This window comes from Macaca mulatta, chromosome 9 (genome assembly GCF_049350105.2).
Source record: "Macaca mulatta isolate MMU2019108-1 chromosome 9, T2T-MMU8v2.0, whole genome shotgun sequence".
Classification (NCBI taxonomy): Eukaryota; Metazoa; Chordata; class Mammalia; order Primates; family Cercopithecidae; genus Macaca; species Macaca mulatta.
Genome location: NC_133414.1, coordinates 100,953,179 through 100,977,069, shown reverse-complemented (window position 1 = coordinate 100,977,069; position 23,891 = coordinate 100,953,179). Strand labels below are relative to the sequence as shown.

The 23,891-nt window shown below is 39.6% G+C and overlaps 1 protein-coding gene across 3 annotated transcripts in view; it reads right to left on the bottom strand.

Moving 5' to 3' along the window:
- The window catches only part of STAMBPL1 (STAM binding protein like 1), a 48,324-nt gene extending 26,108 nt beyond the window's left edge, over positions 1-22,216 (bottom strand). For 2 of the 3 annotated variants that reach the window (XM_077944916.1, XM_077944917.1), the window contains exon 1: positions 21,825-22,216. The gene's annotated coding sequence lies outside the window, so the exon portion shown is untranslated. 3 annotated transcript variants of the gene reach the window in all.
- Positions 22,217-23,891: the final 1,675 nt, after the last annotated feature.

The window sequence follows — 23,891 nt, the reverse complement described above, 5'->3', positions numbered from 1 at the left end:
CTTGTATTCCAGTCTTTCTCCTCCATTGTCTCCAGTAATCCCCTGGGGTAAACACTGAGCTCTAAGCCTGCAGGCTACAAAAATGCCCAAGAAAGAAAAAACATGGTTCATCACAGTGCAGTTTAGAAGTCGAGTTAACAATTTTGGCACCACTGAATGTAGGCAATACCAACTGAGGAATTAAAACTTCTCAGTGAGAAGAAGTAAACCAGGAAAAGACGTTAAAAGAGTTAAAAAGACAGAGCAAAGGTTTATGGGGAATGTGAAGCCGGGGAGGGAGGGGAACAAGGAAACACTAGTAAGTCATTTATTAGGGCCTTATAAAAGAGTAGAATTGGCCAGACACAGTGATTCACACCTGTAATCCCAGCACTTTGGGAGGTCGAGGCAGGCGGTTCACCTGAGGTCAGGAGTTCAAGACCAGCCTGGGCAACATGGTGTAACCCCGTCTGTACTGAAAATACAAAAATTAGCCAGGCGTGGTAGTGCACACCTGTAATCCCAGCTACTAGGGAGGCCGAGGCAGGAGAATTGCTTGAATCCATGGGGCGGAGGATGCAGTGAGCCAAGATCGCGCCACTGCACTCCAGCCTGGGTGACAGAGCAAGACTCCAGCTCAAAAATAAAATAAAATAAAAGATAAATAAAAAAGAGTAGAATTATTTCTTTTAATGATTGCTCAGATTCATAAAGAGAGAGCATAGACTTTAAAAAGTTGAAAATACTAGGATAGGGGTTTTTAAACTTCACTGCATCTAAAATCACATAACCCTGAGATCTGTTTAAAATGCAGTTTCCTAAGACCCACTCTAAGGATTCTGAATCCATCGGTTTTAAGCCCACAAGTAGGTATTGTCAGATATGGCCCAGTGATTCCAACACATGAGGTTTCCAAACAATACTTTGACAGACACTACATTAAGCAGGATTCTTCGTTGCAGGCAAAGGTCTGACTCTTGAATTCACAGAAGGATAATGAAGAAACACAAACTTCTAGGAGGGCCAGAGAAATCAGGTTTGGAAGCTACAGATCCAAGAACACTGTCCCAGACTACACAGCAGCACTGGTCTGGTGAAAACACCTCCGCTATCTCTATCACTTGATGAACAGGGGATTCTGCAGCTTCTACCACCAACACCAGCAACTCCAGCAACTAGCTGCTGCCCTGGGAATAACGTGCAGCTGCCATGTACTTCTCTATGTCTCTAGTTTCTATTTCAAAGCATGAGATGCAGGTGTCTGACTGGCAGAGTCTGGGTCCCATGCCTGCAGCCTGGCTGAAAAGATGGCCGAAGATGTAAATATCTAGCACTTTATCCTCTTGTAGGAGGCAGTGGGATATGCCAAGAGAGGAGAGGTGGATTCAGGGCTGGGTGACCAAAAAACAATGGTAACTGTGAGCAGAAACAATGAAATAAACATCTCCGTAATGAGCTTCCATATGTATGAAATGTTTAAACATATTTTAAACATCAGAGTTTATTAAACTACTATAGATAAAAACTATTCACTCCCACATATGAATATATTCAAAATTCAGAAATAGAAGCCAACTCCCCTCAAATCTAAGATGAAAGAAGTTCACAGACTGGTCAGTAACTATTTTTTAAGCCATTTATTACCTGATGGTCTTGCCTTAATTCCTTTATTTTTTGCCCCCAGTTCCGGCACTTATAGTTGCATTGTAAAGAATTGCCAATATCAACAAACACAGGTATGTTTTCTAGTTCAGTGGCTCTCCAAATATGGTCAAGGTTTCCCACAATCCTGTCAGGGAGTCTGTGAAGTCAATATTACTTTCATAATATTACTAAAACATTATTTGGCTTTTTAAATATCAATCTTTCACAGTTGTATAGTGGAGATTTCCAGAGGGTACAAGAGTTAATGGAATGCTTACTTGCATACTCTTATAAATGTCTGTTTTGATTTTTAATACAGTAAATATAAATAGATATAACTCACATAAACAAAGTCTTTTAGTGTCCTTAGTACTTAAGACTGTAAAGGGGTTCCAAGACCAATAAAGTTTGAAAACCATGGCTCTAGATCAACAATGCAAAGAAATAAAATAAAAACTCACCATGCTACCTCAATCTAATCAGAAATAAAGTGGGCCAGGAGAATCTAAAACAGGGAACATTAATGGCAAGTACCACTTTCCATTTGTGCTACTGTGGTCTTACTAAAACAATTAGAAAATTTGAACTGAGGGTACAGTAAGAGGTACTTCACCTCATAGTACTTGAGATCCACAGATGCTAATTAATGGGAAGTATTCAGTATCATGCAAGAATAAAACAAATTCCCCCTCCAAAGTGGAGGTCCAAAGTGCTATAAAGCACATGGTGCAAACAGCCTTTGGAGTGAGATAAGCCTGGGTGTGAGTCTAGGCTCTATCATTTGCCTGCTAAATATCCTTTACTGAGCCCCCTCCAAGGTTTACTTTCCTCATTCGCCAGGGGGCTTGTCAAAGCCATGCTTTCAGCGTGGCTTAGAACTAATGGAAAACATTAATCAGAAATGCCTGTTTTAATCTCAGCCTACTCCCTAACCTCTACCTCACATTCTTATGGTTTGATAACATCTGAAGATCTGAACTGCAGCCTTGTGATCTATTTAACCTGTAAGATACCTCTTGAAAGTTCTTGCTTCAGAGCTCTTGCCTTCTTGCTTTTATTGCTAGCTCCTTTTCCTGACCATAACCTCCAAAGACATCATCATTTTTTTTTCTTTAATCTGTCCTTTTATAGAGGAATAGGGGAGTATCTGATTTCTGTTAATCCTGACTCACAAGAATGAGGGGAATCACGATGTCAGAATCCTACATATTCACAGTGAGCACATGGAGGCCAACTCCTGTCCCAGAGATTCAGCTAACAAGTAGCTCCCAGAACCAACTGAGCAGTCGACTGTGCCCAGAGGGGATGTGGCAAAACTGCATTCTCATCCATGAATGGCCTGGGAGGGGGCAGGTATCCTCTCCAAATTGATATTTTACAGCTCTGAGCTTGTAACAGTTTACTCTCTATATAACCATAGCAAAATCCTCTTGGCTTCTGTGTCCCTGCAATCTCTCCAAGTCTGAAGTCCCCCACGGAAACATGGAAGAGTCTCAACAATTCTGCCCTTTAAAACTAGCAGCAAACAATGCAAGAATGAACAGAGGAAAATATCTGACCCAGCATGGTGCTTATTTTGTGATTTTTTCAGCCTTAATTTCTTTAACTCCTTCTTTCTTTCTCTTTCTTTCTTTTCTTTCTTTCTGTCTCTCTCTCTCTTTCTTTCTTTCTCTTAAAATAGTGTGTGTGCGTGTGTGTGTGTGGCAAAGTTCAGAATCCTGACCCATTTTCATCCACAGAGAAATATTTTCCAGAATTCAGAAAGGAGGTGACTACTAGGCAGCGAACAGTCTCCTAAGAGACTCAGCATACAGTAAAAAGCCAGCGAGACCATCACCCAAATGTGCCATTTTCTCCCAGGCACTTGAGTGCCCTAGTGACCTGGATAAGGAGGTGTGGCCCACTGGCAGTTAAGAGAGGACAGAGTACCTTATACCTCCTCCTGGAGTCTCATTTCTAATTGGCCAAACCAACAGCCACTGGGTTAGTGGTCATGTTTTCCAGGAAGAATATGGTGCAATTTACTCAGTTGGAGATAGATAAAGAAAATTATTGTAACTCAGTCTACAGACTTCAATGACCTAATCTGATTTAGATAAAGGGAGGTAAAGGGTCATTCCCAGGTGTTAAATGACAGAGACACAAAGAAGGATCTCCCAAGTCACAGCCTTACAGATTGAGCCCTACTTCAGGAAAAATAAATAAATCTAGGCCCACCCTTCACTTCCCTTTTGAAGGATTTTAAAAATTCAGCCATCCAGAGACACAACAAAAAAAGAGAATTTTAGACCAATATCCCTGATGAACATCGATGCAAAAATCCTCAATAAAATACTGGCAAACCGGATCCAGCAGCACATCAAAAAGCTTATCCACCATGATCAAGTGGGCTTCATCCCTGGGATGCAAGGTTGGTTCAACATACGCAAGTCAATAAATGTAATCCAGCATATAAACAGAACCAAAGACAAAAACCACATGATTATCTCAATAGATGCAGAAAAGGCCTTTGACAAAATTCAACAGCCCTTCATGCTAAAAACGCTCAATAAATTCGGTATTGATGGAACGTATCTCAAAATAATAAGAGCTATTTAGGACAAACCCACAGCCAATATCATACTGAATGGGCAAAAACTGGAAAAATTCCCTTTGAAAACTAGCACAAGACAGGGATGCCCTCTCTCACCACTCCTATTCAACATAGTGTTGGAAGTTCTGGCTAGGAAAATCAGGCAAGAGAAAGAAATCAAGGGTACTCAGTTAGGAAAAGAAGAAGTCAAATTGTCCCTGTTTGCAGATGACATGATTGTATATTTAGAAAACCCCATTGTCTCAGCCCCAAATCTCCTTAAGCTGATAAGAAACTTCAGCAAAGTCTCAAGATAAAAAATCAATGTGCAAAAATCACAAGCATTCTTATACACCAGTAACAGACAAACAGAGAGCCAAATCATGAATGAACTTCCATTCACAATTGCTTCAAAGAGAATAAAATACCTAGGAATCCAACTTACAAGGGATGTAAAGGACCTCCTCAAGGAGAACTACAAACCACTGCTCAGTGAAACAAAAGAGGAAACAAACAAATGGAAGAACATATCATGCTCATGGATAGGAAGAATCAATATCGTGAAAATGGCCATACTGCCCAAGGTAATTTATAGATTCAATGCCATCCCCATCAAGCTACCAATGAGTTTCTTCACAGAATTGGAAAAAACTGCTTTACAGTTCATATGGAACCAAAATAGAACCTGCATTGCCAAGACAATCCTAAGCCAAAAGAACAAAGCTGGAGGCATCACGCTACTTGACTTCAAACTATACCACAAGGCTACAGTAACCAAAACAGCAAGGTACTGGTACCAAAACAGAGATATAGACCAATGGAACAGAACAGAGTCCTCAGAAATAATACCACACATCTACAGCCATCTGATCTTTGACAAACCTGACAAAAACAAGAAATGGGGAAAGGATTCCCTATTTAATAAATGGTGCTGGGAAAATTGGCTAGCCATAAGTAGAAAGCTGAAACTGGATCCTTTCCTTACTCCTTATATGAAAATTAATTCAAGATGGATTAGAGACTTAAATGTTAGATGTAAAACTATAAAAATCCTAGAAGAAAACTTCGGTACTACCATTCCGGACATAGGCATGGGCAAAGACTTCATGTCTAAAACACCAAAAGCAATGGCAACAAAAGCCAAAATTGACAAATGGGATCTCATTAAATTAAAGAGCTTCTGCACAGCAAAAGAAACTACCATCAGAGTGAACAGGCAACCTACAGAATGGGAGAAAATTTTTGCAATCTACTCATCTGACAAAGGGCTAATATCCAGAACTTACAAAGAACTCAAACAAATTTACAAGAAAAGAACAAACAACCCCATCAAAAAGTGGACAAAGGATATGAACAGACATTTCTCAAAAGAAGACATTCATACAGCCAACAGACACATGAAAAAATGCTCATCATCACTGGCCATCAGAGAAATGCAAATCAAAACCACAATGAGATATCATCTCACACCAGTTAGAATGGCAATCATTAAAAAGTCAGGAAACAACAGATGGTGCAGAGGATGTGGAGAAATAGGAACACTTTTACACTGTTGGTGGGATTGTAAACTAGTTCAACCATTATGGAAAACAGTATGGCGATTCCTCAAGGATCTAGAACTAGAAGTACCATATGACCCAGCCATCCCATTACTCGGGGTATACCCAAAGGATTATAAATCATGCTGCTATAAAGACACAGGCACACGTATGTTTATTGCGGCACTATTCGCAATAGCAAAGACTTGGAATCAACCCAAATGTCCATCAGTGACAGATTGGATTAAGAAAATGTGGCACATATACACCATGGAATACTATGCAGCCATAAAAAAGGATGAGTTTGTGTCCTTTGTAGGGACATGGATGCAGCTGGAAACCATCATTCTCAGCAAACTATTGCAAGAACAGAAAACCAAACACCGCATGTTCTCACTCATAGGTGGGAACTGAACAATGAGATCACCTGGACTCGGGAAGGGGAACATCACACACCGGGTCCTATTGCGGGGAGGGGCGGGGAGGGATTGCATTGGGAGTTATACCTGATGTAAATGACGAGTTGATGGGTGCTGACGAGTTGATGGGTGCAGCACACCAACATGGCACAAGTATACATATGTAACAAACCTGCACGTTATGCACATGTACCCTAGAACTTAAAGTATAATAATTTAAAAAATAGCAATTAATAAAAATGCTGATTAAAAAATAAAAAATAAATAAAAAATAAAAATAAAAATTCAGCCATCAAAAGCAAAGATTACATTGATTTGTTTTTACACTTATCTTCTGTAATATCTGCAATCAGCAATATGCTGTGACCTAGATGATATATTATCTGTACTAAAATATTGATAAGATAAAAATGAAATGATCATAATATTAGAAATAGCCTTTATTGGATTTTTCCCCATAATTGTAAGTACTATATATGATCATTTACTAGGTGCCAGGTGCTTGTCTGTTACTTTTAGAGGTATATTCCACATTAAATATACCAGTCACAACAGAATGGTTTCTATCAGATCAATGAGCAAGAATACAGTTGTTACAGGAAAGATGATTAAATAAACCACTCCTGATGTATGTGTTAAATTACTTGGAGGTAGATCTAGGCTACTCTGAGGGCAAGCAAGTCACACACTGGGCCATAAAATAATTATTTTGCATAGCGTAATACAAACTTTTTATCCAGCCACCAAGATGAAGTGGTTCGGTGCCCTTAGCATGAAGATCTCAGGTTTGGGGACCATATACTACTTTAGGAGGATCCAGTTTCTATCACTAGTTGGGAGTGTTACAGCAGCTTATTTAACCTTTTTGTGCACCTTAGCTTCATCTATTAAATAGGGCTAACAACAGCTTTCCAGAAGAATTCAACTAAAGCTTAAATGAGGTAATACATAAAAGTTCCATTATAGTTCCCAGCTTGCAGGAAGAAACTCAAAGAAAATCAGATTCTTTCTCACAGCAAATGTTGGAGAGGTGAGGTTAATGACCTCTGCTAAAAGTTGACTTATATTACAGATATCAGATGGTTGGTTGATGTGTAATTACTTGCTTCTTTGCAATGAGCTTTTGACAACAGTTATCTATCCCCTAGCCACCACTACTTCTTCCTCGCCAGCAGGGCCCAGTCCCACTAGAGATAGTCACTTTCTTCTCAGTCTCCCTTGTAATCGGGACTTGGCTGGTTGGCAGGTGACCAAATATCGGACAATGAGACCTGAGGGGAAATCTGTTGGGAGGATTCTGTGAGAAATTTCCATCTCTAATGCAAAGAGACAGCCTCGGGAATATATGCCTTTTCATCAGCTGAACATGTGACTTCACATAAGTCTTAAAAGGCAGCAGCCATTTTGCAACCTAGAAGGGTCAAGCCCAAGGACAGCCAGTGTCTGGAGGATGGCAGAGCCCAAGGGTGGATGAGCCCGGCTCCTTGCTCACATGGCTGGGCTGCTGATCTTACCCTGCAACCGTTCTCTTCTAAAGTGTGATTATATAAGATTTAAAATGCCATTACATAAGACACTTAGGATTCTGTAATATGCTCCCTAATTAGTATAGGATTCCTCTGGAAATACAAGAAAATCTTTAGCTATATGAATCCCATGACAAAAAAGGTGATTCTGAATAGTAAAATAGTAAACAATAATAATAAAATATTGTGAGATTTAAATATTTTTGAAGGGAAACAGTTCTAAGATATATTATTTACTCCTTAATATAGAAACATTAACCTTTTCTTGATAATTCAACATTTTATTTCATGTACCTGCCAATAACAATGCTTCCCTCCATTTCTAAGTTGCTCCGTTTAATCTGTCATTCATTTGGAAAAAAATCAATTAAAAGGCAACTTATTTACTAAACTTCTTGACTTCGGTCTTTTTCCTCCTTTAATCTATTTTCTCTCACTGATAAAATTATTTGAGACTATTTATGAATTAAAGTGTAGACTCGGTGTGCATCAGGAGAGATCTTCTGTGTGAACTACCTGCTGGTTACAGTGAATGTGCTACATGATTTCTAATTTTGCTGCTCAAAAAGCCTTTTATCTTACTTGTTTTTTTCCCAGACTGTCTTCTAGGTAAGAGCGAGCTGAATTCTGAGCAGGTGAGGTGCTATGTCGTCTTCAATAGAAAAAGATAGCAAAAAAAAACAAACAAACAAACAAAAAATGAGGCTATATAATAATAACAGGTACCATTAACAGAATGCTTTCCTTCCCTGGCCAATGGATGCATGAACACACATGATCTCAGTTAGCCTTTTCCAATAGGAGGCAGTTGAGCCTTGGGATTAGACACGCAGTCTCCAGGGTTAGAACATCTGAATTCAAATTCTGGCTCCAAGAACCACTAACTGCAGAATTGCAGCTTCCCAAACTGCAAAGGAGGTTGATAATTGTATCTAATGAATAGAGGTACTGAGAAGGTGAAGTGAGATAATGCTTGTAAAACATATAGCACAATGCTTGGTGACAGTAAACAGTCAACAAATGATTACGACCATGATTTCCATTTTACAGATAAGAAAACTAAAACCTAGAAGAGATAAGTAACTCAACCAAATGACAGAGCAGGGACTCCAGATGTGCAGGAGTCCAGAGCTCATACTCACAGTCATACAACAACACTAACGACTGGCCTCTCATAGTAATCGGGAAAATCCAAGAGAAGGTCACATCCTTGGGCCTTGGACAAGAATGACAAAATTTACTGTGGAAATGAAGATTTCAGTTCAGCATTACAAATATCTGATTCATAATCTCCTCCCTGCCAAAGAAATAAAAGGAAATTCATTCCCTTCTTTTTTTTTTTTTTTTTCTTTCTGGAGAGGGAGTTTCACTCTTGTTGCCCAGGCTGGAGAGCAATGGTGCAATCTCAGCTCACTGCAACCTCCACTTCCTAGGTTCAAGCGATTCCCCTCTTTCAGCTTCCCGAGTAGCTGGGATTACAGGCATGGGCTACCATGCCTGGCTAATTTTGTGTTTTTAGTAGAGACGGGGTTTCACTATTTTGGCCAGGCTGGTCTCGAACTCCTGACCTCAGGTGATCCACCCGCCTCAGCCTCCCAAAGTGCTGGGATTACAGGCGTGAGCCACCGTGCCCGGCCCCCTTCACTTTTTTCATCGGCAGAATGACTTCGTGTCTGTGGACTGACTACATGGTATATGTAGTTAACAAATTCAAATCCATAATTATTCTACCTAGACACAGTTCAATTCAAAATATTTGCTGGTTTTTAATATAAATTCTACATTTTTGTGGTATATAAAAGGCATTTCATATGCTCATCATTGTACTCATTTTAGATTCTTTTCTAAATGTGATGATTCAATTAATATGCATCACAAAACACTTGGCAAATGAATTTGAGGTGCTGGAGATTCACATTTGTACACAGGTATTTTTTCACCATAAATTCATATGAACTTGCTAACTGTGCTCTCCTCCTGCTAAAATACTTAAAATTCTTGGAAATAATGCATTTCTAAAGATAAGCTACCCATAAGGCACTAAACTTTAATGTACATTTTAATATACTTCCTTTTTTATTGCAATTTGCTTTTAAGAAAATATTATCCAAAAAATACTTAGTTCAATGAAGTATAATGAGTCCCAAATAAATGTTTTAAATAGCATCATTTTCCTGCCTGCCAGTTGCCTGAAAGCTCAGAAATGGAGTTAGTCCTTGGGCATTATTAATCAATTTTATTTAAGTTTCATAACTTTCTTAAGGACAGTAGTTCAACAAAATGAACTGAGTCCAGCACTATTATTCAAAAGCAAAAGAGGGCTATCCTGAAGTACTTCTCATTCACTGCTTCTCCACTGTTCTCCAACCATAAGAATCTTAACCGTTTAACATGTCCCAATGGAGGCTGTATTCATATGTTTGGTTGTGCACTGGACAATCTCTCCGATGCAGTAGGCAGAAGCAGAAAAGACAGTTTCCTTCTTAACTTTCCCTGGCAATCCATTTTAAAGAGTTTTCTTGAAGAGCTCCTTATTCTGGCAAAGTTGTTAGCAAGTGGTCATCTGCTGTTCCTATTTGCTCACCACTCATCCGCTTCCTACCTTCCTACCCTAGAGCTGACATCCCCCTGATTTTTATGCCATGTTCCCTCTGGGAGTGGTTCCTGGATAACCTGCCTGCATTACAATGACTTGGTGGAGGAGAGGTGTGCTGGCCACACACACACACACACACACACACACGCACGCACGCAGACACACACACACAAACCCCACAGATTGATAGGCCCCACTGAATCAAAATTTCTGGGAAGGGTGCCCCAGGGATCTCTAGTTTTTGTCAAGCAGCCCAGGATGTTTTTATGCACACTAAAACTTGAGACTCACTGCATTAAACAGTTACAAACCCCCACGAGGCACCTGGCCCTGAGCTGCTGAACATTCCCTATTTAAAATCAATTCCTGCCTTGGCCTCTCTGAAGTGGAGGTGTTTCCTTTCTCCTCCCTCACCCTGCATCTCAAATATTAATATTCCATCTTTTTCTCTTGATAAATCTTTATTTTACAAGACACTTTTTTTTTTAAATTGTGGCTTCGGCTTAATTTGAGCTTTAGCATTGTACCTTCAAATGTCCTCCATCCATTTCCACCAGGACACCCAACTGTGATTTTTCATTTGATACAGTCCAAGGCTAGATGGATCTTTCCTGTAAATATTGATAGCTCCAAATAAATTTATTCATTCATTCATTTATTCAATGTTACTTATAAAGCCCCTACTCTGTGCTTTTATGGACCTTACATTCTGCTAGGGGCCTGGAATGGGGCAGAAAGGTGTAAAAATAACAAACAATTATGTACACAATTATCTAATAAAGATTGTGGTAACTGTGACAAAGATGAAATACAGAAAACAATGAGAGTTATGCATTTTTTTTTTGGCAAAAATACCTTATAAGTGATGGTGTATCCTTCATAATGTATCAGGAGACATATGTTATTGATTTGTTCAATTATTGATGTTAATCTTGATATTTGTTTAAGTTATATCTCTCAGGTTCTTCCCGATACTATTTTTCTCTTTACAATTGAAAAGTATCTTGTAGGGAGACTATGCAAATATACCATTGCCCACTAATTTTAGCATCCAAAGATTTTTTTCCCCAAGACAATTATTGTGGTGTTTGAAAGTGGCCATTTTTCTATTTCCATTATTCCTTCTATAATTATTAGTTCAGTTGACATTCGTGCTTGAAAGTTGTTTAATTTTTACATAGAATTTTTAAAATTTAAGCTTTCAAGTGGACCTATTTTCTTTATGGTATCTAGGTTTCTCAACATTCTTTAAAAGGTCTTGAAATAAATATGTCTACCAATCTTTTTTCTGGTACTTCTGTGGTTAGCCATTTTTGGATAAATATATTTGATCCATGTGGAATTTATTTTTATGTAAAGAGTGAAAGAAGAATATGGACCTTTCTTGACCGCTAGGCAGAATGGCCTTTTTCCTTCTGCCTCAATTATAACTGGGAATTGACTCCAGTTATCTAAAATATACTTAACTTACTTAATTCCCAACTCTTCCCAACAAGGTGATCTGCCCTAACGAGGCACTTAGTACATAATTATTAAATGCAAATACTCTGGAAGCGATGGATAAAGTTACAGAGAAGAGAGGAATTGGTAGCCCAGAGAGGAAGCAAGTATGCAACACGGGAATGAGGAAACCCTTGTCCAAACTGAAGAGCAATGAAAGAAATGGAGAAGGACAAACAGTTATTGGGGAAGATTCAGAAGGAAAAACCATAGAACTTGGAAGCTAAGTGGCTGTAACGAGATACAGGAGCATAAATAAGCAAAGATATTGTAAATGTTGACATCTAAATGAATTGGAGATGGTGATGCTTCTGACTTCACTATCAGAAGGTGAAGAATTGTCTTTCATCTCCATGGATGGTACCAACATCCAGTCATTTACACAAAATCTGGCAAACTCTGATATTAGCAATCCTGCACCTACCCTTTCCCTTAACCCCACATCCATTCTACCATCTGCATGTGCAGATTCAGACTCGCCTTCCAAAGCATCTCTCAAAGCTGCAGGTTTTCACCATCTTTGCAGGGAGGCTCTTTAATGTACACCCCACCCTTTTCTCTGCCTGCATTGCTAGAATTGCCTTCTAATTGTTGTATTTGTTTCTGTCTTGCTCCCCTTCGATTAATTCTACCTGGTGAAGAAACTACCTGTGGTGATCTTTAAAAAATCTGATTCAGATATTGCCATTCCTTTGCTTAAAGCACTTGAATGATGTTCTATTGCTGTTAATATCCTATATCCTTAATGAGTCCCACAAAGCTGGGTCTGACCAGACTGCCTCCTTAGAGCCTTCTTTCACACCACCTCCTCCACTGGCTTCTTTCAGTTGCTGAGATGCACTATGCAAAGTCAATGCAAAGGCACTCCATCCTCAGTTCACACTTCCACTTTCTACCCATCTTTGCAGTGTTAGCTTAAGCATCTCTTTTTCAGGCAACTTATTTTTGACCATCATCAGACTAGGTCACTCTCTTGATTACATACTCATGAAGAAACATCAAATAAACCCAAATCAAGGTGTTTTCTACGAAACAATCAGCCAGTGCTCTTAAAAAGTGTCAAGATCATGAAAGACAGAAAGACTCAGGAACTGCTGCAGATTAAAAGAGACTAAGGAGGCATAACAAATGAATTCAATGTATGATCCCCGACAGGATCCTTGCCCAGAAGGACTTCGGTGAAACTTGAATAAGATCTGCAGATTAGACAATAGTACTGTATCAGTGTTAATTTACTGGTTTTGACAACTACTGTGGTTTTGCAAGGTGTTAATATTTGAGGAATATGGGTAAAGTTTGTATAAAAGCTTTGTGTACTATTTCCAAAATATTTTGAAAGTCTAAAATTATTTTAAATAAAATATTTTGTAAATGCTTGAATAGTACTTTTAAAAATCTTTTCAACAAGAATAAAAAAGTTTGCACCACTGACAGCTATAATATCTATTATCTCTAAACTATAGGAATCATTTGCATAACAGTAAGAAAGAGTTGAGTAAAATGGGCAAGTGACATGAGCAAGTAATAAGAGAAATATAAACAGTTAAGTCACAAGAAATAAACATCTAAATTCACTAGTAATTAAGAAACTGAATTTAAGCCAGGTATTTAATGTATCTGATTGATAACATTTACATGATTTGTCCAACTCAGTATGGATGAGGATTGAAAAAATTGTCGTTTTAAAATAATATGCACTCATGTTGACTAAGCAATTCCAATTCTAAGATCTCCCAATAGATTTCCCTGACCATTTAATATATACACACACACTACAGCATGGTTTTAAAATATTAAAATTTTGGAAATAAAAATAAATAGCCATCAAAAGAGGAATATTTAAAATAAATAACCTCTATAGCATATGAAGCTGTTAGAAATGACTTACATCTATTTGTACTGAACCAGGATGTCATCCAAGTTACAGCAGTAAGTGAAAATAGCTAGCTATGGAATAACATATAAAACATAGCTCCATCCTTATAATATGAATACACATGTATTCATTACGTATACTGGAATTTTTCAAGAAACAAGTCTGGAACAACATTAATGAATTTTTCTCAGCTGTTCTCTCAAGGGTGGGATTATGAGGGACTTTCACTTTTTATTTGTTCATTGCTATACAATTTGTTATAAGTATGTATCACTTTGTAATCAAAGTATACTTTTTTTTAAAACCTACAAGTTTTGAATAGGTTGCCCTGAATTTGGATCCTAGCCCTGCCAATTTCTACATGTGTAAATTCTGGTAAATTACTTAACTCTCTGAGTCTATTTCTCTGACCCAAAGTTAAGAATAATTGAGGTTTCCTTGCCTCACAATATTAAGGTACTGGTAGTTGTAGCAATTATTCAAGGACTTCCTAAATCCTGGCATGAGGCTGAGCTGGGTGGTCTTCATGTACACACCATAACATCAATAGCAGAAAAAAGCAATTTACCAAAAAGCTATAGACCTTCAGGAATACAGAGTTGGAGAACCCTACTGCATAAACCCTTGAAAATCAGTCCTACCAAATTCTGGGCCCCAAGTCCTCACCCTTGTTTCTTTCTGCCTTTATGGTGACAAACCCGCCTGCTTCACCCACCTGTTCCTTGATCCTCTGTTTCTGGACCAGGTACTGTGTGTCTCTAGCTCAGGTGTGCACTTGTTTGCATCCAGTTTGTCCCCTGCTCAAAAACTGCACTACAGCAACCCAGTGCCTGCCAGAAGAGGTCTAAACCCTCGTCAGCCCTTCAGTGGCCTCTGTTATCTGAGCCTTTCCTCTTCTCTGTGTCTTCCACTACTCATGTAAGAATATGTTTTCTCTTACATTCGTTTGATCAAAACCATCTCTGCCCTATCCAAATATCTGCCACTCAGAAGAATGTACATTATCTCTAAAAATTCCCACCAACCCTGTGGTATCTTGATTCCACCCATCAAAAGATAGATCATATTAAGACTAGGAAAGGCAATATATCGTACCTTCATGAGAACTCCAAGGCAGCACTGACATATATGTTATTACATGAAAATGTCTATCGAAATCAGGAGGAACAAATGCTCAAAACATAAAAGTAGAAGAAAGAATTTGAATATAAGATTAGATTTAGCTCTTAAGTAGATTCTTCTCAAAAGGGTGGTTTACTGAGCACCTGCATCAGAATCTCCTGAGAAGATTGCTAAAAGGAAGGCTGCTGGGCGCGGTGGTTCACGCCTGTGGTCCCAGTACTCTGAATGGTTGAGGTGGAAAGATCACTTGAGCCCAGAAATTCAAGATCAGCCTGGGCAACACAGTGAAACCTCATCTCTACAAAACAAATATTTTTTAAAAAATAGCTAGGTGTGGCAGCACACACCTGTAGTCCCAGCTACTTAGAAGGCTGAGGTGGGAGGATCACTTGAACCCATGAGGTCAAGGCTGCAGTGAGCTATGATCACACCATTGCATTCCTGCCTGGGTGACAGAGCAAGACCCTTGTTTTAAAAAGATAAAAAGGAAGGCTGCCAGGCTCTACCCAAATCTTTTGAATAATCATCTCTAGGGGTGAGATGGGGGACATTTTCTTATTTTGAGCCTAGTTTGAGAATCACTGCCCTAGTTACCTAAGTTATTCAATAATAATATATTTGACAAAAGAAAAATAACTAAGTGTGCCATAAGAATATGATAGTTATATTTCTTTCAAGATCCACATTTTAATTTATTGAATTTTTCATGAATTGAAAAAAAAAGTTCTACACCCACCAATGATTTTGAGTGATTTTCATCTTATTTATTAATTAATTTATTTAGCTTACTTTATAGATTAAGTAAGCAGTTTCTTTGCCCAGGTTAATGGGAACATTAGCACAGGAAGGGCATATTTCAGGCCTCTCTTTCCCAATCTCATTCCATCCACCATGTCCATTTGTTCCTATAGTTAAAGAAAACTTATCTTGTGGAACAATTTATAAACCAACCTTTCAAGGACAGAACAGATTGGGAAAAAAGCCAGAGTCAACCCACCAGAAGACAGAAGCATGGGCCCAAAGGCAGAACGACTTCTCTGTATTTCTAGTGTTAAATGATAGTTGTAGTGACAGGATAAATAGAATCACAGGGTCCTTAGATGAGCCAAATTTAGCCATAATCATCATTCCTGGCTATAGTTTTTCCTACACTTTTAATTAAACGTGCATAGCTGATGAGTGCACTAGCCAGGCAAGTTTGAAATGTAACACTCTCAAAGTGAACCTGCAGCTGAGCCTGTCTCTGAACACAGCCAAATGCAAAACAGGCAGGCAGGGTTCACAGGGAGCTAGAAAGGGTTAAAAATGAGTCATCATTGGCTTCCTGTTTCTAAATTAACCCAGAGAAGCATCAAATCACACAATTAAAATGAATAACTCCTGATGGGCCTCTTAACAGTTATCTCTTGCATGAGCTTTTGCTGAATCTGGTTCAGTTACTGTGATGCCACTGAAACCTAAGTATCGCAACAGTTTAAAAAACAAAGAGCCAAATTCACCAAATCTCAAATTCTTTCATCTTTTATCAGATTTAGACTCATGAAATTTAAAATCTTTCTTTAAAAAGAATTGAACTTTTGCCAAATAATATAATGTGTAATTTACACAAAAAGGTAAATTAAAGGATGCAGAGTATATTTTTGACAGTGAGATTTCAAAATTTCCATCAACAAAATTATTAGTGTTTTATACTTGCATGCTAGGTACCGAGGATAGCGACTGGAGCAAGAAAAGTGGGGGCCTGCCCTCATGGCACTACAGGGTTCCAACCATCTCCAAAGTAAATCTCAAAGTAAATCTATCATCTTCAATGTAAAATTAGTACCCAGAGGATTGCTAGTTTTCCTTGACGTTTTGGTATTTTGTAAGCAATGCTTTTATTAAGTTCTTTATTAAAAAGTGCTCCAATTTGTGTTTTCACATATGCTTTAAAAAATTGATTATTTTGTTTTTGTTTTGCCTAACACTGTTGGCATACACAACACATATATCTCTCCTTATACTCAATGATGCTTCGCTGGAGGCAAATTCAACTTTATACAAGACCAAGAAAAAGTTGCACCTACTTAGATGAAAACAATACTAGCTATAGATTTCTGAGAGTTATAAGAACAAACGTTTATAAGAATTAATGCAATAAAGTCAAAATACGGGAATCAGTGATGGCAGATTCCATCCTAAAGCTCTGAAGGAGTTAAGAATTGCTTAGTCTTCACTGCCACAGGAGTCTTCCCACCTATAAATAAAATCTGGCTTCTTATAACTAGACATAATTACTTCAACAAGTCAAAGAATAACTAAAACTTGCTTTGCCATTACTCTATAAAACATTCTGAATACGCTGAATTAAAAGATGGTTAGAAATGTCATTCTCACTCCACCACAGCTTACAATGGGAGATATCTGAGACTCTGGGAGTGTGGAGGTAAGTGGATGGCATATAAGCTTTTCAGAATACTAAAACTTGCCCCAGAATCTGATACATTATATGAGGGAGACATAAGAAACCTTGAGTATAAGGAGAGACATGAGTATTGTATATGCCAACTGTGTTAGGGTAAAGATCCAGAAAATAATCCATTTTTAAAGCATATATGAAAACACAAATTGGAGCACTTCTTAATAAAGAACTTAATAAAAACATTACCTACAAAATACCAAAACATCAAGGAAAAACAGTTATAATCCGGCTACTAATTCTACATTGGAGATGACAGATCTACATTGGAGAGGATTGGAACACTGAAGCTCCACGAGGACAAGCCCCTACTTTTCTTGCTCCAATCAGTATCCCCAGCACCCGGTATGCAGTATAGGAGACAGGGATCCATACAAGTCAGGACAAGAGGTGTTGGAGTCATACTGCCTGGGTTTGATGGCCAGCTCTACCATTTACCAGCCTATGATGCTGAGCAATTCACATAGCTCCTCTGTACATCCATTTTTTAAATCTGCAAAATGGTACTTAGGCATAAGGTTATTTAAAGAATAATAACAAGAATAACAACGAACACATATAGCACTTAATTTTGTGCCAGACATTGTTCGAAACACTTTGTATTTACAGCTATTTATTTAACCCTCCCTAAAACCTTCTGAGATAGAAACTAATGTTTCAATTGAAAAGCAAGGAAACTGAGACTCACAGAAGTCAGTAAGTTGTCCAAGGATACACAACTAGAAAGTGGGGGGAAAAATCCTGTTTCCAACCACTCCATCACCATTGAGATAAACTTGTGTTAAAGCAGTACAGTGCCTGGCATATAACACATCTTCAATAACGAACAGCTATTAATAAATATTTGTCAAATGTTTGCAAGATTCTGAGGTTACACCAGGGCTCCACAGGAAAGAATGCTGTAATCCACTGGTGATGTCCCTGTGGGTATGGAAGGTATTAATGATCACACTTGTGCCACAGGTTTTCGATCTCTTTTACATAAAACAAAGAATCCTGATATCTGCCTGAGGTTTTCTTTTCTCCATCGCAATGGGATCTGAGATCAGGCTGTCACCATCAGACACTGGATTGTCGCCTCCACTGGCTAATACTAATCCACTCTCCACCCAACTGCCAAAGAGTTCTTCTGACAAGATGCTTTTCACACCTGCTCCCTTTCAAGGAACCTACAATTGGCTACCACCTCAAATCAAAATTCCTCCCCCAGCCTTAATACGACATGGAGGAAATCTGCTTTTAACTCCTGTTCAAGTGCTCAAGAGCCTACTTATCAAATAAATACTTGATAGGAATGGCCACGTTTCATTATGCAGAGAATAGCAGTGTTTGTGCTACTTCAGAACAGTGATAAGCAGTTTTTTATTTTACATAATATTTTACTTTTATGTATTTATCTTTGGACATAGCCCAATTTTTAAAAATAAATTGAGAATCTTATTTTACTTTTGTTCAGAATGAAACAAGCTTGATCAGAGAAGGACATAAGAGGAAGAATTTCAAGAATAAGATTTGCATTATTATTATCCACTAGAAAGTTAATATCCAGGTAAATTTCAGATAGCTTTCTAATCTGTCACCCTGAAACTGGAACCTGAATAACTGGGAGACTTTCTAATGATGGGAGATGGAAAGTCAGAATTAAAACAAACAAAAAAAAGGAGTCATAACATCCTTAATATTCAAGACAATGGACCCATTTCCAAAAGAGTACCTTGAAAGGTTAACTAGAGCAAATCAAGACATAAGAAGTACTGGTGTTTATATCAACGGGCTTCTTTTAATAAACACAAGTTACTAAGTAACCACCAAACACAAGTTACTAAGTAACCACCAGTCTAATTTAATGTCTCTAAACCAACCACATCAATAGAAAAAATAATATGGATTTAATTTAAAAGTTAAAGAATCAAACAATATGTGTTTTGAAGACTCAGCAATATGCCAAATGTTAAATTGGCCTGTCCACTTGACATGCAGAGATGCAAGATTGTACTAGAAGTTAATCTGATTTGCTTAGAAATGCAAATAATTTCTGACAAAAGCCACATCCAGATGTAGCTACATCCAGATTATTCCTGAGTTGAACATTCTGATGTCAACTCAGGATTTCTGAATGTACATTCACACGTTCAACTGGACTGTTCACATGTTCAGATAGCTGGAATAAGCAAGTCAACAGGTACCAATAGTATTTTTTGTTTGTTTTTGTTTTGTTTTGATTTTATTATTGTTTCTTCAATCGAGGATGTTGGCCTTCTTAATTGATTATATGAACTGGGATTCAATTTGATGGAATGTTTGGTGACTCATATAAAGTTATGATTTAAAAAATCAATAGCAAAAGAGGTGATGTAGTTTGGTTAGGAAGACATTCTAAAATTTTTCATTTATGTAGCAAATATTTATCAAAGAGCTGCTATGCATCAGCTCTAAGGAATGGAAAGCTGGCTCTAATATCTTCAGGGATAACCATGAGTCATTTCCTGTAGTTTCAGTTGAAGCCATCTATAAATCTTTCATAAGGTCAAGAAAAAGATGTTAGTAGTAGACAGAATCGCAAATCCAGTAGATTAATTAAAATGTCTCTAATTGGTAAATGTACCCACGAGGAAAGCACCTAGCACTTCCTGGACGGAAGCTACATTATTTTATCTCACATTCCTTCTACTTCTCATGTTTTGGGCAAGAATTATCAGCCTTCTTTTCGTGTAAAATGCAATCTCATTTCTTGGATTGTAGCAGTAAATTCTTACAGCTGGGAAGGGTCCTAAAGGAAGGAAATGATCAAATGGTGTTAATTAAGTCCTATGTGCTGAAAGTAAGAAGAGGGAACTATTATTAACAATCCTTTATAATATTTTTATCAGTCCTTCTTAAGAACCAACCCCAAAGACACTCTCTCCTCCAGAAGCAAATCTCTCTACTGAGGACATCCTTAGGAGACAGCTCCCTCATTACTCCCTTCAAGCCTCCCACAAACCGTAAGACTCCTATGAAACAGGGAAATAGTACCAAGAAACAGGCCTTGAAGGTTGAGATAGGGGTAAAGGACTTAGGTTATCTGCCTTATAATTTAAATTTTGGTGCTTACTTTACAGGTGGGGATAAGAAAACAAGTTTCTTCTTGAAATTCCCAAGAACCAGTTGCTACATAAATTACAGCCAAAGTATATGCAAAAGCAGATTCTCCGTGGCAATTTGCTGTATGCGTTTCTGAACAGAAAACAATCAGCCAATTCATTTTCCAGGTAGATTCCAATAACATTTTACGCCTTTGAATGGAGAAGCTCTCATGGTGCAAATGGTAAACAAAAAGAGTCTACTGCTCAGCGACATTAACTTGTATTAAAAATAAAGATATGGATAGCGTAGTTACACAATGCCCACTATAATCCAGTGGCAGAGTATATTTTTGAAGTACAATGTAGCATCCATCCTGAAAACACAAAATTTCCAATGGAAACAAGGTCGGGATAAAAACAAAACACGGTGGCTTAATTTCTGTGTAAAACAACCGTCAAAACCCACCCTCAAAAATATTGACACGGACAATCAAACATTCAGGTATAATTTATCAGCTGGAACAAATCTACGTTAATGACCTTGACAGGGCCTTAAATCATGAGACCATAAACCAGCATCCTAGTGATATCTATTATGTCTTCGGAAATAGCTTAAAATCCAGGAGTTCATGTTATTCTCAGTAATGAGCAGGATGTTTGGAAAGCAGTGTGCTCACTGGGGCTTACTTTGAAAGCTGTCTTTTTTACTTACTACGGAACACAGATTTCCAGGAAGCAGGCCACCCCACCCCACTTCCCAGGCACTGGATTTTTTTTTTTTTTTTTCAAACCTCTAGATTGGGTTCCGTTTCCTGAATTACTTATTCCTTGTATAAATTTTCTTTTAAACTTCAGCAATTATGGCACCTTTGGCTCTGGGGTATCAGCAGCGTGAGTTGTTTTAGAGAAAGTTCTGAAAAAAATATGTTTTGGAGACATTCCATTTCTTTGTGCATCTCACTGGGGGCTTTAGGTGAAGGCTTTAAGTTATTCAGGTGCGGCGCAATGTCTTAGTCGCTCATAAACGGCACAAAAGTAACATCATCCGGAAAGGCATGGCACCTGCTCGGCCAGGGTAAAGGTCCGTTTTTCTAACCCTCGCCCTTCCCTCCTCCACACCGCGCCGCTAGAGACAGTGCAGTGGTCTCTCCCAAGGTCGACATCATCTCCAGGGCTGCAACCCAGGGCTGAACCAGAAAAACAGGCGCACCCACGTATAAGTCAGGCCAGAGTCCCGCCCCGCCACCAGCAGCCAGGGCTTCCTGCCTCCCTATCAAGGTGAAACTAACCCCGAGGGCCCCGCGGAGCGGCGCATGCAGGCGGCGCCGATGGAGGCGGCCGATCGCAGGACTGGCAGGAAGGAAGCGATCAGCCGCCAAAGTGCCTTTTTCCTCCCCCGGAGCCAGCCCGGGACCGGACGCTGCCAGCGGAAGGGCCGGCGCGCGCCAGGCCACGAGGCACACGCACCCGCCGTGCGTACTTCCCCGTCCGGTGCGCGCTCTCACTCAAGCGCGCGCGCCGCTACTCACCAGCAACCCTGGGTGTCCGCAGCGCGCGTGGGACGGCGACTGCGACGGCTGCCCCCGCGCCTGCCGTGTGGCCTTGGCATCCGTCCGGCCGCTGCAACCCGGGCCGCGGTGGCTTTTTCTGGAAGGCGTTGCAGCAGGGTGATACCGGTACCCGGCGACTAGGCGTCCGCTCGTTTGCCTCGGCCGTGCCTCCTCCCCCTTCTCCTGTGCCGACCGATGGAGCTTTGCTGGTTCCACTCGCGCGGGCTCCGTGCGTCGCTTTCCTCCTCACTGTCGGACACCTCAGCGCAGGGGATGAACAGCTTCCTCGCAAACCCACGCGCAGGCCGGCCGACCTCGAACCTTCAGCAGCCGTCCCTGCTGCCGCTGCTGCAGGAAAATAAATTGTCACTGCGATGGTCCCGGCCTCCCCTGCCCCGGCCCCTGGGTGCCGCCTCCGCCTCTGCCTCCGCCCCCTCCTCCCTGGCGGCGGCAGCTTCCCGCATTCTGCAGAAAAAGCCCGCAGGTGGAAGGAAGCAGGGCCCCTGCGGATGGCCTAGAGCGAGAGTGAAGCGGTTGGGTGCCACTTTCGCATCTGAAACCCTGCACGTCTTCTCCCCAGCCCGGAACCACCTAAAGTCCCCTTTGCTCCACCATCAATTTCACCGAGATAGACAGGAGTGGTGCCTTTGAAGACGGCACAGTACACAAGCCTTGATGCAGCTGACCGTTAAACTGTCACTGGAGTCTGGGGAAGGATAGGGTTTTAGTTGAAAATCCCACTTATACCTCATATCAGGAATTCCTTTTTGATATTTATTCACAACTGGCTACGCCCACCATGAAGCACCTTAGTTCTTCCCCCTACCCCCAATTTGTGTGTACTTGGAAAATACGAATTATTAGAATATCTCTTGGATGTTATGGTACTATCACATGCAGTGTTCTTACTACAGTTCTGGCACTGTGTTAGGCAGTCGGTACACAAGATCTTATTCCATCTGCTACAACCTATATATAAAAGGACTCATTTTTTGTTTTTGTTTTTTCCATGAACGAGAGACAGAGAAGTAAAATAATTTTTCCCAGGTTAATCACCAAGAAAGTAGTAGAAGCTTAAATTTTAACTCTGATCCAATACTGAAGGCTGTTTCTATTGGCTTGACAGGTTCTATTAATTGATAAACATTTTATGAAGGTTGCTGCTGCTGGATGAAATAGAGTCGCTTTTGTTGAGCTTGGTTGGGAGCTTACCTCCAAGTGAGAGAAATGGCTGCAGAGTGGGGTGGCAAAACACTGGCTTTTCTTAGTCTTTCCTCTGGAAACCAAAATTCTAGCCCTGGCTCAGCCACCAACTGAGTTGTTTGGTCTCAGGCATTTCACCTTCTTAAGCCTCATCTTCCTGAATTCTTTTCTTTTAAATGAGGAGGTTTGATTGTTGGAGGCAGCCTGCAGCCTTGATTTTTAAGAAGCAACAGTGTTGTTTTTCTTAGTTTGAAGTTGGTTCCAAATGTTGAAGTTAGGAGACTTCACAGAAATTCAGACTTTTCACATTTTCTGTAAAATTGTAACATCAGATATTTGGTCCAAGGCGAGTTCTAGCAGCCATCAGCTGGAGCTGAATAGCGGGTGTCCCCTTTAGACTGTGAAGACACTCTTCAGTTTTCCACAGTCCCCACCACTCCCATACACCCCCACCTCACTGACATTTGAGAATATGGTAGGCATTTGAGTTTGCAGTATTGGACCAGATGATCTCATGATCTCCTGGACAATTTAAAATTCAGTGATAATTAAGAAGGTTAGCCAGATTCCTAAAAAGCATTATGAAACAAAAAATTCCACATACATGTTTAGAGCAGTCATTGATCCTGGTCTTGCTATCTGGCATCCAAATTTATATAAAAGCCAAAATGGCCCAATACCCACCGTCTCCCGATCCCTGGCAGCTAGAGTATCATTTTGTGACCCAACACCAGCCTCAGAGACTCCTGTACCGTTATTTGAGTCTGGATTATGTGTTTCAAGAAGAAACATTTTAGAAATGTCTCCATTATCTGTGAAGTGGGTTTTGTGTTCAGAGACAGT